General features: G+C 39.0%; 1 protein-coding gene across 3 annotated transcripts in view; it reads right to left on the bottom strand.

Moving 5' to 3' along the window:
- The window catches only part of AMOTL1 (angiomotin like 1), a 173,964-nt gene extending 170,141 nt beyond the window's left edge, over positions 1–3,823 (bottom strand). Inside the window, exon 1 of one of the 3 annotated variants that reach the window (XM_028833914.2) lies at positions 3,508–3,823. The gene's annotated coding sequence lies outside the window, so the exon portion shown is untranslated. The remainder of the gene's footprint in view (positions 1–3,507) is intronic. The other 2 variants (XM_015115492.3, XM_077964218.1) reach the window with 2 other exon arrangements.
- Positions 3,824–16,170: the final 12,347 nt, after the last annotated feature.

The following is a 16,170-nucleotide window of genomic DNA, read 5'->3' as shown; positions in this document are numbered from 1 at the left end:
ATGTGGAGGATGGGGCACAGCCAATATAGCAGGCAAGGCAGATCTTCAGCAGAGCCTTGTATGAGGAGAGTTGGGTGAGTAGGTATGGAGGCAGATGATGAGAGAAGAATGTATGTGTGAGTGTGAGAGATGCTTTTTCCCTGATTTTATTATAATGGCAAAACGAGTTAGTAAATGAGTCTCTTTCTCCAGCCTTTTTAACCAAAACATTTGCGTAAGTGGTATAAGGCCAGGAAATATGCAAGGACAAAGAACTACCTGGTTGGATTCTTCTATCCCTGACACCACCTCAGGGGCTTGATCTCAGCTGGCTTCAGAGTAATCAACGTTACCACCTTGTTCCCTTTATCTAATGCTGTGTAAAAACCACCCCCAAACTTAATTAATACAAATGGTTATTATCTCTCAGTGTTCTGTGGGCTGAGTGGGCTGAGCTGAGTGGTTCTCATTCAGGGTCTCTCATATAGTTGTAGTCAGATAGTTGTGGGGTCTGGAGTCATTTAAAAGTTTCTTTCCTTACATGTCTGAAGCCTAAGTTTGAATGGCTGGAAAATCTGAGGACTGGTTGGGATTCAATCCTTGTAGCCTCTCCGTGTGGCCAGCTTGGACCTTCTCACAGTATGCTGGTCTCAGAGTAATTGACAGTCATGGGCTTGGGCCAGCTTGTATTGGCTTATAAGAGCTGATTCTGCATATCTCCTCCCAAACCTGTGTTCAGTGCTATCATTTTGGAAGCCATAGTGGGAGTATTCACGCCATGAAAGTTGGCAAACACTGCAAATCAGGGAACTTTTTTTTTCTCCAGAGAGCCAGTTTACTAGCACATGACTCTACATGGTAGTTGGCTTTTCCCAGAGTGACTGAGACAAGAAACCCAGGAGGAAGATGTAAACCTTCATAGAACCTAGCTGTGGTTGTCCCAGAATGTTGCCGCCTTCTCATTCTATTGGTCAACCAAGTCCCTAAGGCTAGCCTTTATTTAAGAGGTGGAGAATTAGCATTAATCTCTTGTGGGAAGGGTAGCAAAGAATTTGTATAGTCTAGGAGCTGGCACAGAGTAGGCACTCAATAAATGCTTGATTAATGAATGAGTGTGTAGTCATTTTAAACACTAATCTGCACGTCCTTAAGCCATTCTAAATGCACAAGTCCTTTTTGAAAGTTTTACATCAACCAACGATTTTTAAATCTCTGAGTAGCCTAACCCTAAAACTGCCTGATATAGATCTATTTACACTGTGTCCGCAGGTATTTGCAGACCTGTTTACTCAGGCCTTTCCTGGTTATGTACTCAATTGGTATTACTACACACATTACAATTACAGATTGCTTGTTTTATAGATGTTTATACATGTGCTGTTTAGGTTGGCTTTATTTCCCTAAGTAAACTGCAAGTTTCTTAAGAGAGTTCTCATGTATTTCTTTGCCACTCCTTCTTCCTACCATGCAAACTACGGATAGTTTTAAACACATACACATGAATACTGACAAGATAGGTGGTAGTTAGAGATTATAACGCTTAAAAGTGAAGGAAAGAAGGAGAGGTACTAAAATTTCTTAATTGCTATGTTTTAGAGCCTTCCATAAATGTTCTCATTTAACTCTTCTATTTACCTAATGAAGCAGGTATTATTTCCATTTCACAGTTGAGAGAAATGAGCCTCGTGAAGGTTTAGACATTTGGTCCAAGTCATACTGGGAGGTGGAGAAACTGGGATTCAAATGAAGACCCACATGGTTCTAAGGTCTGAGGCTTACGCATTCTTCAGGCTGCCTTCCCACTGCTCTCTATATTCCCCATCCTCTCGCACTCTAGCCTCTCTCCTTCAAGCACCTACAAGAGTCATAAAATGCTAATGCTTCTGAACTCCAAATAGAGTAATAAGCATTTCAAGTTCTACTCTGGTAAAAATGTCCTTAGAAAGCTTGGTAAAACAAGAAGCTTGAATGTCTTATACTAGGAGTGAAGTGAGCCTGGTAGCAGGGGGGACCAGCTGAGAGGATACTGCAGTAACTCAGATAAAGTGTGTTGATGGGTTAGACCAAGGTAGTAGTGGTAGGGTAGAGAGATGTAAACAATTTGGAGAGATATTAAGAAGACTGACTCAACAGACTGGTGATTGATTGGATTGTGCAGGTGCTGATCAATTATTTTAGAACCATCATTCTGGCTGCTGCTGGGAGGTAAGACTGGAAAGAGGAGGCCCAGATGTGAGGTTTCTGTATTCCTAGAAGAAAATAAGGGCTTTAAACTAGGGTAATATCTGCAGAGGTGGGGAGAAGTGGATGGATTTGAGAGATAATATGGAGTTTGAATCTGCTGAATGTGTTCCCAAATCAGATGTGAAAATGTGAGGAAGTTTGGAGGGGTGTTTAGGGTGAAATCCAGAAATCTACCACCAGGAACTTTTTACTGACCTAGGGGACACAGAACGGGGAGCAGATTTCAGGTGAGGATGAATTCTGGATATGGTCTAATCTGAGGTGAATGTATAACTAGGCACTGGCAGCCAGTACGCAATTGCATTTAAAACAAGGCAAATATCTCTTATCTAAATGAGAGTCTTTGCTCCCTGTATGGGTTATAGATGATTGTGCCAAATACTATATGTGGCAGGGTTCTGTGCCAAGAAATAAAGGGCTCTGCAATTCTCAACGTTTTCATTTGACAATGGTTCAACTCTCTTTCCAAAAGCCATTTATCATCCTGCAGGCACCTCTGTCATAAACAAGATGTCTTTATTGAGCCTTCCAAAGCTAATAAGAGCTATATGATTCAATCAGTGACAGAGACTCACATAACTCATAGAAAGTGTTGCAGGGAGATTTTAGTGGTCTCTTGGAGCACAGGGTCTGCCTTCACACACACACAGACACACACACACACAGATCTCATGTGCATTTTCTTGGAAGAACTCATAGGGTCAGGCACTAAGATGTGTTTGTACACTTCTGCCCGACATGCAGCAGCACAGCCATTGTTTGAACGAGGTACCTGCATGTCAGAACAGGGATCCTGGGCCCCTTTGTTTCCTGCTACACTCCTGAGAAAGAAGGGAAGCATTCACACCAGCTAAACAGCAAATCAAGGCTCTCCAGAGAGCTGCTTTTCCGCACATCTTTTATAAGGATCAACCCTCTAAGGGTCTACCCAGTCAGCAGGAAGGCAAAGGGAGTATGGATGGCTCTAGCCCAAAAGAGTCCACTTATAGCTGCTTCACTAACATGCTCATTATACAACTCTTAGAATAGGCACCTAACACCAAGCCCCAATTAGATTCCCATGCCCCCTGTGGGAGCCCACCACTGCAGCTCAAAGCTGACTTTGCCTAGCCATGGTCTGCCACCCCACCAGGTGGGGACCAGCTGCCATGGAAACAGCCACTCTCCCCACCCAATGGAGTATTTCTTGATCTAACTCCAACTCTGCCCATAGATGCCTTCCAAAGTCCCCCCTTCCTGTCAAGGTTCCCTAGAGTGAAATCCACTAAATAAGAATTTTCTTACCTGTGAGAAGTCCTGGTGACCGGCAGTGGAAAAAATACTAAGTTCTAACAGAAGTGACAGGGACTCACAGAGCAAATGTGTTCGTTTAAAAGAAGAAAGGTGACTTCATCCCTGGTGCCGTGGAGTTTAAAAAGAGCAACGAGTGCTGCCTGGCTGAGCCAACTCCGCTTCATCAGTGATGACTCCATCCAAATTATGCAGCCATTGCCCAGACATGCTCAGCCTTCAGAAGGTAAATTGCTGGAATCTGACTAACCCTGTTGTTTTCAAAGAACTTCAGAAAATCCTAAGGCACCAATTGCCTTAACTGGCACCAGGGAAAGAAAAATTATGCACTTATTCCCTTGAGTCATGTCATTATCTCCCCCAACTCCAACTCTGAAAAACAGCACTCTAGGGAAGGAAAACAGATATTTAGACTTTCTGAGAGGTGAAAATTATTGGGGAAGTGGAGGCAGGGAGGAAGAAGCAGCAAAGGTATTTCAACCAGAAGGAGGGGTCATAAGAAGCTGGAAATGACCATCTTGCTAAGAAATTTTCAGAGCTATGAATTTGTAAGCAAAGGCGACAAACAGGTGACTGGACTTTGCAAAGGGAAAAATATTCAGTTAAGAAAAGAGGTTAGTTGCTATAGGAAAAAGTGTGACAGCCTTTCTCAAAAATGCAACCAATTTTTATTTTCTTTTTGTTGTATATAATGCCACTCATTCAATATGGGGTCATTTGTAATATTAACATATCAGTTCAAATCATGCCTGCATTCTAAACAGAAGGATTTGGGGAAAGAGACAGGATTTTTTTTTTTTCTGTATATTAAAGGTGAGGCTGGAGGAATTGGATTTGAACATGGGATTCAAGGTCATTTCAAGCTACCCAGTGGGCCAGTCACCTACTCTTGATGCCAAGTCCTTGGTCTAAACTTTGGACGAGAGTTCTGGCTGGGGTGCTAGGGAAAGGAATGGTAATGAGTGTGATCTCTGTTGGAAGTGGGGCAGAGGGTTGAGCTCAGTGGCCAGCTGCCCTTTCTCCCAGGCTTCTATTTCAGGGAGTATAAGGGGACTCTGGGTCATTAGGCTTGTATCTAATTTCTTGCTGAGCTATTTTGAGGCTTTGAGATTTTCTTGTGTCAAGTTTCACTCCAGAGAGGTTAAAACAAGAAAAAATGCCCTTTCTATTTAGATAGAGGTATTCAGATCCAACATTAGAGATTTTTGAAATCACAGATTTGAGACATGTCAAAATGACTTACAAAGGGAACTTGCAAATCTTTTGTTTGGGGTGTGAATAATGATAGGAGTAGAAGAGGGCAGTGTTTCATCAGTGATAAGAACAATGAAGGCAGAAGTCATTTTTATCTGGTTCGTCATAATGTCCTTGAAACCTAGCACAGAGAGTACCATACAGCAGGTGCTCAACAGAAGGAGAGCGAATGGTGTCAGTCCTTTTCCATTCCAGGTCTCTAGAATAGATCTGCTGAGAATGCTTAAAGTCACCATCTTGTTGGTGAGGTATTTGGAGAGAGCATGAGCCAGTGGGTCTTGTAGAATGCAAAAGAACTTGGTTATTTGCTCTGTCTCAGCCTCTAGGTTCATCACCAAAGTTAGAATGGAGCAAAGAAGGCCAATTGCTGGACCCAGGAGCCTCCTTTGCCCCCCAGGAGCCTCCCTTGCCTATGAGCTAGACTCTCATGTCTTTTCCTAAGGCCAAGACTCAACCCAATAGGTAATCTGCCAATTGTCTTCAATTAGTTTTTTGTTCTCAAAAGTCTTAAAATTTTCAAACTTAGAGAAAAGTCAGAAGAATTGTACAGTGAACACCTATATACTTACCACCAGGTTTCTTCAATTAACATTTTACTACATTAGTTTTATCCCATGTTGATTCTCTGCTCATTTCTCTATCCATCCAGCAACTCATTTAATTATTTTTGTTATTGTCTTTCAAAATAAGTTTCAGACATTACTTTATTCGCCCCAAATACTCAATATTATTAGCCAGAGTTCAATATTTATTTACAATTTCTTTGTTTGTATTCAGATGAAATCTGTATATAGTGCAATGAAAGGATCTTAACTGTATCATTCCTGAGTTCCTCTAGACACATACACCTGTGCAATCCAAACTCCCAAGATACAGAACATAACCATCACTCTGGAAAGTTTCCTTATGTCCCTTCCCAGCAAACTCCTACCTCAACATCCCAAGAGATAACCAATCTTCTGGTGATTTTCACCATAGATTAGTTTTGCCTGTTTTAGTATTTCATATAAATGGAACCATACAATTTGTATTCTTTCATGCAAATTTTTGTGCACTCAGCATGTTTTGGGGGTTCATTCATCCATGTTGTTGCTTGTATCAGAAGTTGGTTTCTTTTCATTGCTGAATAGTATTTTACTCTATGAATATGCCAGTATTCTATTAATGGATACCTGGGCTTCCAGCTTAGGGCTATTAGGAATAAAGCTAATATGAACATTTTTGCACATATCCCTGTGAACATTTGTTTTCATATCCCTTGAGTAAATACATAAGAGTGAAATTGTTGGTTCTTAGGGTAGCTATATACAATTTTATACAAAATTGCAAGATCTTTTCCAACACTCTTATGTAATTTTCCTCTTCCACCACCAATGTATAAAAGCTTTAATTGCTTCATGTCCTCACCAACATTTAGTGTTGTCAGCCTTTAATTTTAGCCACACTGATAGATGTGGAATGGCATCTCATTGTGGTTCTAATTTGCATTTCCTTGATGACTAAAGATATTTCATGTTTTTCACGTGTCTATTGACCGTTCACTTACTACCTTTTGTGAAGTGTCCAAATTTTTTGACCATTTAAAACATTTTAAAATTGTTTTATTATTGTTTTAGAAGTTCTTAGTATGTCATGGATACCCATACTTTTTTATTTTTTTGAGAGGGTCTCACTCTGTTGCCCAGGTAAGAGTGAAGTTGTGTGATCATGGCTTACTGCAGCCTTGACCTCCCAGGCTCAAGTGATCCTCTCACCTCAACCTCCTGAGTAGCTAGGACTACAGGTAGACACAATCACACCCAGCTAATTTTTGTATTTTTAGTAGAGGCAGGGTTTTGCTATATTGCCCAGGTTAATCTTGAGCTCCTCAACTCAAGCAATCCAGCTACCTTGGCCTCCCAAAGTGTGGAGATTATTAGCATGAGCCACCATGCCTAGCCAGATACCAATACTTTTTAAGGTAAGTTATGCAAATATTTTCTTCTGTCCTGTGGTTTGTCTATACATTTTCTTAATGATGTTTCTATGCTTCTTTTTGTTTCTTTAAATTTTGATTATCTAATTTATAATATTTTTGCTTTTTTGGTTTTTACCTCCCTCAAAGTCATAAAGACATTTTCCTACATTTTCTTCTAGAAGTTTTTTAAATTTTAGCTTTTATATTTAGGTCTGTGGTCCATCACAAATTAATTTTTGTGGATGGCATAAGTTAAAGCAAGGTTAATTTGTTTCCATATAAAATGTGGTTATTTTGACACCATTTGTTGAAAAGACTTCCTTTCAAAATTATGTCGCTTTGGCACCTTTGTTGAAAATAAAATAAATGTATAAGTATGTGTCTATTTCTATTTCTGGGTTCCTTATTCTTTTTTTTTTTTTTTTTTGAGGCAGAGTCTCGCTCTGTCGCCCAGGCTGGAGTGCAGTGGCGCGATCTCGGCTCACTGCAAGCTCCGCCTCCCGGGTTCCCGCCATTCTCCTGCCTCAGCCTCCCGAGTAGCTGGGACTACAGGCGCCGCCACCACGCCCGGCTAATTTTTTTGTATTTTTAGTGGAGACGGGGTTTCATTGTGTTAGCCAGGATGGTCTCGATCTCCTGACCTCGTGATCCGCCTGTCTCGGCCTCCCAAAGTGCTGGGATTACAGACTTGAGCCACCGCGCCCGGCCAAGGGTTCCTTATTCTTTCCATCAATCTGTTTGTTGATCTTTATACCAGTTGCAGACTCTCTCGATTACTATAGCTTTAGGGTAAGTCTTGACGTCCAACAACGTGAGTCATGTGATCTCATATCAAATTCGAGGCGGTCCTGGTGGAAGGTGATTGGCTCATGGGGGCAGATTTCCCTCTTATCTTCCCCTTGCTCTTCTCATGATAGTGAGTTAGTTCTCACAAGATCTGATTGCTTAAAAGTGTGTGGCACCTCCCCTTTTCTCTTTTTCCTGCTCCACCATGGTAAGATGTGTCTGCTTCCCCTTCACCTTCTGCCATGATTGTTAAGTGTTATGAGGCCTCACAGCCATGCTTCTGTACAGCCTGTGGAACTGACTAAACTAAACTGCTTTTCTTTATAAAGTACCCAGTCTCAGGTAGTTCTTTATAGTGGTGTGAGAACAGATTAATACATCATCCAACTTAAATTTCTTCTTTCAAGACTTCTTTAAATATTCTAGGTTCTTAGAATCATCTTGTCAGTTTTAACCAAAAGGAATGGTAGAATTATGATTATGATTTTATTGAATCTTTAGATCAATTTGGTAATTATTGCCATCTTAACAATACTGAGTTTTTCAATCCATTAACATGATTTATCTCCCCATTGATTTATATCCTCAAGTTTATTCAGCAATATTTTGTTGTTTTAGTATAGAGGTTTTGCATGTCTTTTGCTAAATTTATTCCCAGATATTTTGCTTTTGACACTAATATAAAATTATTTTTTAAATTTAACTGTCCAATTCTTTGCTGCTAATACATAAAAATGCAATTGACCTTTGTATATTAATCTGATATCCTATGACTTTGCTAAATTCACTTAATAAGTAAGTACTTGTTATGTCAATAAAATAGGAATTTCTGTGTGAATACTTATGTCGTCTAACATAGAGATAGTTTTATATTTGCTTTTTCCATTCTGAACTGTACGAATTGTATGCCTTTTGGTTTTAATTTTTTTTTGAGACAGAGTCTTGCTCTGTCACCAGGCTGGAGTGCAGTGGTGCCATCTCGGCTCATTGCAGCCTTTGCCTTCCGGTTTCAAGTGGTTCTCCTGCCTCAGCCTCTCGAGTAGCTGGGACTACAGGCACATGCCACCATGCCCAGCTAAGTTTTTGTATTTTTAGTAGAGACAGTGTTTCACCATGTTGGCCAGGATGATCTCAATCTCTTGACCTCGTGATCTGCCTGCCTCAGCTTCCCAAAGCACTGAGATTATAGGCATGAGCCACCACACCTGGCAGGTTTTAATTTTTAAAATATGCTTAAGTCCTCCCGTCCATTGTTAAACGAAGTGGTGAGATTGGGCATTCCTGATTTGCTCCCAACTTTAGGGAAACAGTGTTCAATATTTTGTAATTAAACATTATGTTAGCTGAAGGTCTTTTGTAAGTGCTCTTTATCAAAGTAAGGAGGTTACCTTCTATTTCAAATATCCTGAATTTTAATCATAAAGGCATTGAATTTATTAAATGTTTTTCTGAATCTACTGAAGTGACTATATGATTTTCCTTTGTTATTCTTTAGTGTTAATAGCATACATTTCTGAATGTTAAACCCCCCTCTCATTTATGATGTTGGTAACTTGTGTTCTCTCTGCTTATTTCTTGATCAGTCTACCTAAGAATTTGTCAACTTTGTTAACTTTTCAAAGATATGTCATCCAGCTTTGTTAATTTTTTTCTGTTTTTCTTCTTGTACTTACTTTGGGTTTATTTTGCTTTTCTTTTTCTAGATTCTTAATGTAAAGTCATGGGTCTTTGGCTTTAGATGTTCTTCTTTTCTAATATATTATTTGATTTAAAGCTAAAATTTCCCCCTAAGCACTGCTTTAGCTGCATTCCACAATTTTGAAATGTATTTTATTATCTTTCCATTCAAAATATTTCCTAGCTTTCCTTGTGATTTATTTTAATCTATGGATTATTTAGAAGTATGTGGTTTAATTTAGGATTTTTCTTAATCACTTATTCATCTCTAATTTAATTCCGTGTGGCTAGAGGACATACTCTGTATGATGTCAATTATTTTAAGTTTATGGCCCAGAACATGATCTATCTTGATGAACATATCATGTATACTTAAAAGAATATGTATCCTGCAGTTGTTGGGTGCAGTATTCTATGAATATCAATCAGATCAAAGTGACTGATAGTTGTATTAGCTTTCTAGGGCTGCCATATAATTGCCACAAACTGAGTGGCTTAAAGAGTAGAAATTTATTGTCTCACTATTCTAGATGCTAGAAGTCTGAAATTGTTAGGGAAGCAGGAGCCTGGAAGAGCCAGAGTAATGCCATTTTAAAATCAACTCCATCTTAAAACTAGCAAGACACATTCCTTGTCAGTCATGACCCACGGTCCTAAGATGTTTACAGCTAAGGAAGCAGCTTGGTAATGCCTGCAAGGACAAACTCCTACAACAACAAAAGGTCCAGATGTCCCAATACCCATAAAAATATATGCTTTCAAGATAATTATAGTTATGCTTTGGTGTACTTAACACACTAAAATGTCAAGGATAGTTTTCTTTAAATCAATAGAATAATAAATTTTGTCATGTAGGCATAACTTAATTTAGTCTTTACATAGACAAAACCCCTATATTACTTTAAAAAAAGTTAAAGAAAAACTTAAAATGAAGATGGTAAGATGGTGCATTCCTCTGCTTGCTTACTAGGACGCCCTACTCTGTAACGGAGTAGCTTTCAATAAACTACCTCTTTTCACTGCACTCTGCAACTTGCCCTGAATTCCTTCCTTCCTGAGATCCAAGAGTCATTTCTTGGGTTCTGGAATCCCTTTTCTGGCAACAAAATCAGGTATCAACATAGCCATGCCCCTTTGAGATTTTGGGTAAAATTCTTCCTTACCCTTCTTAGCTTCTAGTCATGGCTGGCAATCCTTGGTATTCTTTAGCTTGCAACTTCATCATTCCAATCTCTGACTTCATCTTCACATGGCTTTCTCCCAGTGTGTCTTCACAATATCTTCCCTCCCACATCATCTTCCTTCCCACAGCCTGTGCCTGTGTCCAAATTTCCTCTTTTTATAAGAATTAATTATGGTCCCACTCTAATACCTCATTTTAACTTTGTTACCTCTGTAAAGGCCCTTCAAATAATGTCACACCCTGAAGGACTGGAGGGTTAGGACTTCAATATATCTTCTTAGGATGACATAATTTAACCCACAATAATAGTGTTGCTCAGATCTGTGTCATCACAGCGCTTTTGTTCAATTGTTCCACCAGTTGCTGCGAATAGGATGTTCAATTCTCCATCTGTGATTGTGGCATTTTCTATTTTTCCTTTTAATTCTGTGAAGCTTTGATTCCTTTATTTTGAACCTCTGTTATTGGATACATACACATTTATTATTGTTACTTCTTCCTGATGTATTGACCTTTTTATCATTATGCAATGTCCCTCTATTTTTGTTAATACACTCTATTTTAAAGTCTACTTTATCTGATATTAATATTGCCAATCAGCTTTCTTTTTTTTTTTTTTTTTTTTTGAGGTGGAGTCTCCTCTGTCACCCGGGCTGGGGTGTGCAGTGGCACAATCTCAGCTCACTGCAACCTCTACCTCCCGGTTCAAGCGATTCTCTTGCCTCAGCCTCCTGAGTAGCTGGGATGACAGGCACTCAACACCATGCCCTGCTAAGCCAATCAGCTTTCTTATGCTTACTATACATGCAGTATTATTTTTTCATCCATTTACTTTCAAACTATTGGTGGTTTTATGTTCAAAATGGATTTCTTGCAGACAGCATATAATTGAGTCGGTGTGTTTTTTAAAAATTTCATTTTAAGAATATTTTATTTTCATTTGGTATGTTTAATTAATTATCATTTAATGTGATTATCGACATGGTTGGATTGAGGTCCGAGATTTGGTTAGACTTAAATCCAACTTTACTATTTGTTTTCTGCTTGCTTCTTTGGCTTTTTATCCCTCTGTTTTTCCCTTTGGGTTTCTTTTGGATTAAGTATATTTTAAAATTCCATTTTAACTTATCTATAGGCTTTTAAGGTATACCTCTTTGCATTACATCTTTAGTGATTGCTTTTAAGATTAAATATGTATATGTATATATATTTTCTACTTTTCACAGTTTACTTGGGGTTAATATTGTACACTTCACATAAATATGTAGAAATCTTGCAACCATTTTGGTTCATTGAGTGCCCCCTCCTCATCCTTTATGCTATTGTTATCATATATACTTCTTTACATGTGCTATAAACTACACAATATAATGTCATATTTGTTCTTGAAATAATCGTATTTTAGCTAACTAAGCAGAATAATAGCACTTCATAGTTACACATATTTACCATTTAATGTATTTTACTCTTTCCTGAGTAATCGAGTCTCTATTGGGTTTTGTTTTACATTACCCTGCATTCCATGCCACGCAAGTAAAAAATTGTTCTAAAGGTGTCTTATCTAATTTTTATTTATCAAGGACATTTTCACTGGATATAAAATTTTGGTTGATAGATTCTTTTTCTTTCAGTGCTTTAAAAATGTTGATCCACTGCCTTCTGGGCTCCATTGTTTCTGATGAGATATCAATGGTTATAAAATAATTGTTAGTGGATTTTGAAATGATTCAGGCAATGTCATTTTCTCTGACTGTTTTCATTATTTTCTTTTTGTGATTTATTTGCAGCAGTTTGACTATGACATGCCTAGGTGTTTTTATTTTTGTTTTATTTTTGATATTAGTCTTTCCTGATGTTTCTTGAGGTTTCAGAATCTGCACATATATGTCTTTTACCAAATGTGTGCCCTTTTCACCCATTATTTACTTAAATTTAGTTTCTGGATCATTCTCTCTCCTCTCCTTTTGGAACTTCAATTATATGCATATTAGACCTTTTGGTATTGCTGCAAAGATCCCTAAGTTTTTGCACATTTATTAATATTAAATCTCTGTTTCTCCATCTGGATCATTATTGCTGACCTATACAGATCATTTGTGCTGATCTATCTTCTAGTCCACTGACTCTTTATTCTTTCATCTCCCTTGTGTCGTCAAAAGCATCCACTGAGTTATTATTTTAGATTTTGTCTTTTTTAGTTCTCATATTCTCATTGGTTCTTTTTCATAGTTTCTATATCTCTGCTAAGATTTTCTATATTCTCTATTTCTATATTCATTGTGAACATATTTTCTTTTATGTACTTGAGCATGGTTACAATGACTTTTTAAGAATTCTTGTCTGCTAATTCCAGCTTCTAGGTCATCTTGGAGTTGGTCCCTGTCGATTGTTCTTTCTCCTTAAACAAGTCATGTTTTCCTGTTTTGTTTTATGTTGGATAATTTTGGAGCGTATCCTTGTTATAATGAATGATATGTTGTAGAAAGCCTGAATTCTATCATGCTGTCTTAAGGAGTATTGACTTTTCTTTAATTAGGACTTTAAAGTGGCTGAACACAAACTCCAAAACTCTCTCTCCCCTGGTAGCAACTGAAATTTCAGTTCGGTTTTTTTAAGCCCTACCTGGGCTTCTTAAAGTCTGTTCCTTACATATATGCCTCAAAGGTCAGTCAGATATCTAAGCAGAGCTTATTCATGAAATGTAATGCTTCTTCTCTGCCTTGTATATGGCACACAGGGCCCTGTTCTTAGACTGAAAGCTGTAAATCAGAAAACTCACCTCATAAAACTTACTCTTCTCCCAATTGTTATTTCTCCTCTAGTTTCTACTTGCTTTTGTTCTCTCTCCAGTGTCTTCAACCAGTTGGTCTCATATTTTGTCCAGAGTTTATAGATGTTATCTATAAGAGATTTGGTTCAAAAAGACTATATGGATATACCAAAGGCTCCAGTTACATTTTGAGTTACTTAGTTTATCTTCAACAAAATAATTTATAGCTCTTTGCTATGAATTATCTTGCATCTCACCGTTTTCCTAGCAGTGCTGAAAAGGATATGGAGCTTCTGCAGAAAAGGTTGACATAATCAATAAGTATTGCTTGCCTTGGGCACAGGATGGGAAGTATAGACCAGATAGTTGCAATTTTTATTATAGTTACTTACAAAACAACGTAATACTCAGAAGTTTGTACCTACTAGAACATGTCCTTGAAGTCAGAGTATGATATTTGCTTGTTTGATGGCTAATATTTCCCACTAAGTGAAGAGCAGGGATAGTGCTTGTGAAATTCACTCTTATATGTCCAGTGTCCCTCATGTGGAACATAGTAGTCACTCAATAGTGAATGAGTGAGAGTAGTGCCTAACTAGGACCCATCTCAATTTAGTATAGTTTATCATCAGTGATCTATCCCAGAAAAAGTAGAAAACTTAGGAATACCTCGTTCAGCCTAATTTTTGTTTCGGTTTTCCTTTTAAAAATTAAATAATCAATATAGATACATGAAGAATATAAATTAGCAAAAATAAATCAAGCTAAGGCATTTTTTTCCCTCTCAGACATACCATTGTTGTCTTTTCCACATCGTGCTTTGTTATTCTTTAAATTTTCATTCTCAACCTTAGGTATACATTAGAACTACCCGAGGAGCTTTGAAAAGTCTTCATGCTCATGCTACAACCCATACTAATTAAATCACATTCTCAGGGATTGGGACACAGACATTCGTGGTTTTTAAAGTTCCCAAGATGACACCAGTATGCATTCAAGAGGACCTACAGATGTAATAACCAGGATAGCAGAGCTTTTTCAGATGTCATTTTCTATCTCCTACATGGCACAGATCCTGTCCTCCAAGAGAGTTCAGACAGGACTGCACTTGAAGCAATTAAACATGAAACAATTAGAAACAAAAGAACAGCAAATGTACAATATTAGGTGCCAATGTGTATGGAAGTTGTCAGCTAAGCCTCTCAGGGCAGACACCCTTGAGTGCAATCAGAGGTGGACTCATCTTGGTGGAGCCCCACCTGCCACACTGAGGGACTCTTTTCTTCCTTAGATGTTTCTAGCAGCAGGTTGGAGAAAGGGGTACAGTGACACATTAGAATGACATGTGGCACTGATTCTATTCCTGTTTTCTTTGAACATTTCTTCTTTATAAAATCCCAAGGTCCCAGGCTCCTGGCCTCTGATCTTTCTTTGTGGGAATGCTGTTTTAATTCATTACCTGACTTCAGAATTTGAGACCACCTTCAACCAGAGAAGCTTCTGTGGAAATGTGCCGTCACTGGCCGGATGTTTTGTCTGTCTGCTGTGGAACCCGGGTGAGTTAAGTATAACTATCTACAGCCACCCTACTTCTCTAGCTTGCCCAAGAGAGCTGGGTAACAACAAAGCATATAGCGTGATTCTTGACCTGAGCCACACAAAAGAATCTCTGTGAATATTGTGAAATAGCTATTCCAAGGCCCCACCCCAGAATAATTAACTCAGAACCATTGGGTGATGAGGCCCAAGAACTGGCATCTTTTTCCAGGCTCCTCAGGTGATTAGGATTTGACCCAGGATGAGAAATATTGATGAAGTGAATTGGTGGGCCATTCTCTTGGGTTGTAGGTGCATTTGAAATCCCCTTCCCTGCTACTCCTGGAGACAACATAGAGAAAAATGTCAGGCTTTATGTTAAATAGGCTAAGGTTTGAATCCCTGCTTTGCTGTCGACTAGCTGTACAACATTAGCTAAGTTGCTGACCATCTCTGACACTCCAGTTACTTAATGGTATAAGAGGCAAAATAATAGTACCTACTAATGAGGCTCAATGTGATGCCATATATAAGTCAACTGGAACACGGTGTGTACCAGTACATATTTGCTCTCTTCTGTCTCTGTACTCCTCACCTCCTTCCCCCGACTTCAGCATTGTAATAAGCTATGGACAGTTCCGGCTTGTTTCTGAGCTGTTTCTCCTTAACCGACCATGACCACATCAGCCTGCATTTGCATCCCTGGTCCCTGGATCTGGCATCCTGACTCCAGCTTCTAAACTTGATCCGGCTCTTCTTTCTGGGCCCAGTTTCCATCACCTGTTTCTGTTGCTCAGCACTAAGCCACAAAGAGATGGTTTCTAAAAGCAGCTGGGCCCCATGCTGCCACTGCTCCAGCTGAGTTTTAGCAGTGGGAGGGGGTGTGGATAATTTTAGACTTGTCCTGGACTAGCATCTGAGACAAGGCAAGGCCAGGCAAGTTCAACCTGCCTCCTCAGTACCTTTGGGTTGGGGTTTGCAGAGAAAGGTTGGGGAGATTTTGTTATAGGGCTTGTGTGTCTGTATCACACCAGGCTCCTTATATGGAAATGTAATATATGCAACCATTTGCCTCAACATCTGTTGGAATTTGAGTCTCAGGTGCTGTACTGAGTGGGAGTAACCACAATGTAACCTGGAGTTTTTGATATGCTAATGCTTGTACTGAACTAGGATAGATTGTTTTCTGCCTAACCCAGGGACAGGAATAGGCAGGTGTGAGCAGGATCTGAGATTCAGTAGTAAAAGGGCTAATAAGAGAAAAGATAGAAAATGTTATTGACTTATTTGCGTTTAGAGAAACTAAAAAGGCAATCAGATGGAGCAGTGCAGAGACAGAAAGCCTCACTAGGAGAAGCAAGGACAGCATTGTAGCTCCTAGGACAGACCTGGCCCAGACAAGGTGTTTGATGATTGTTGCACAAGTATGGAATGAAGGGCTTCTAAGGTGGGAAAGAAGAGGTGCTTTGGGGTTGCCCAGTGAACATCTTGTGC

The sequence above is a fragment of the Macaca mulatta genome, chromosome 14 (assembly GCF_049350105.2).
Source record: "Macaca mulatta isolate MMU2019108-1 chromosome 14, T2T-MMU8v2.0, whole genome shotgun sequence".
NCBI classification, from domain to species: domain Eukaryota; kingdom Metazoa; phylum Chordata; class Mammalia; order Primates; family Cercopithecidae; genus Macaca; species Macaca mulatta.
This window is presented reverse-complemented; position numbering and strand designations above follow the sequence as displayed.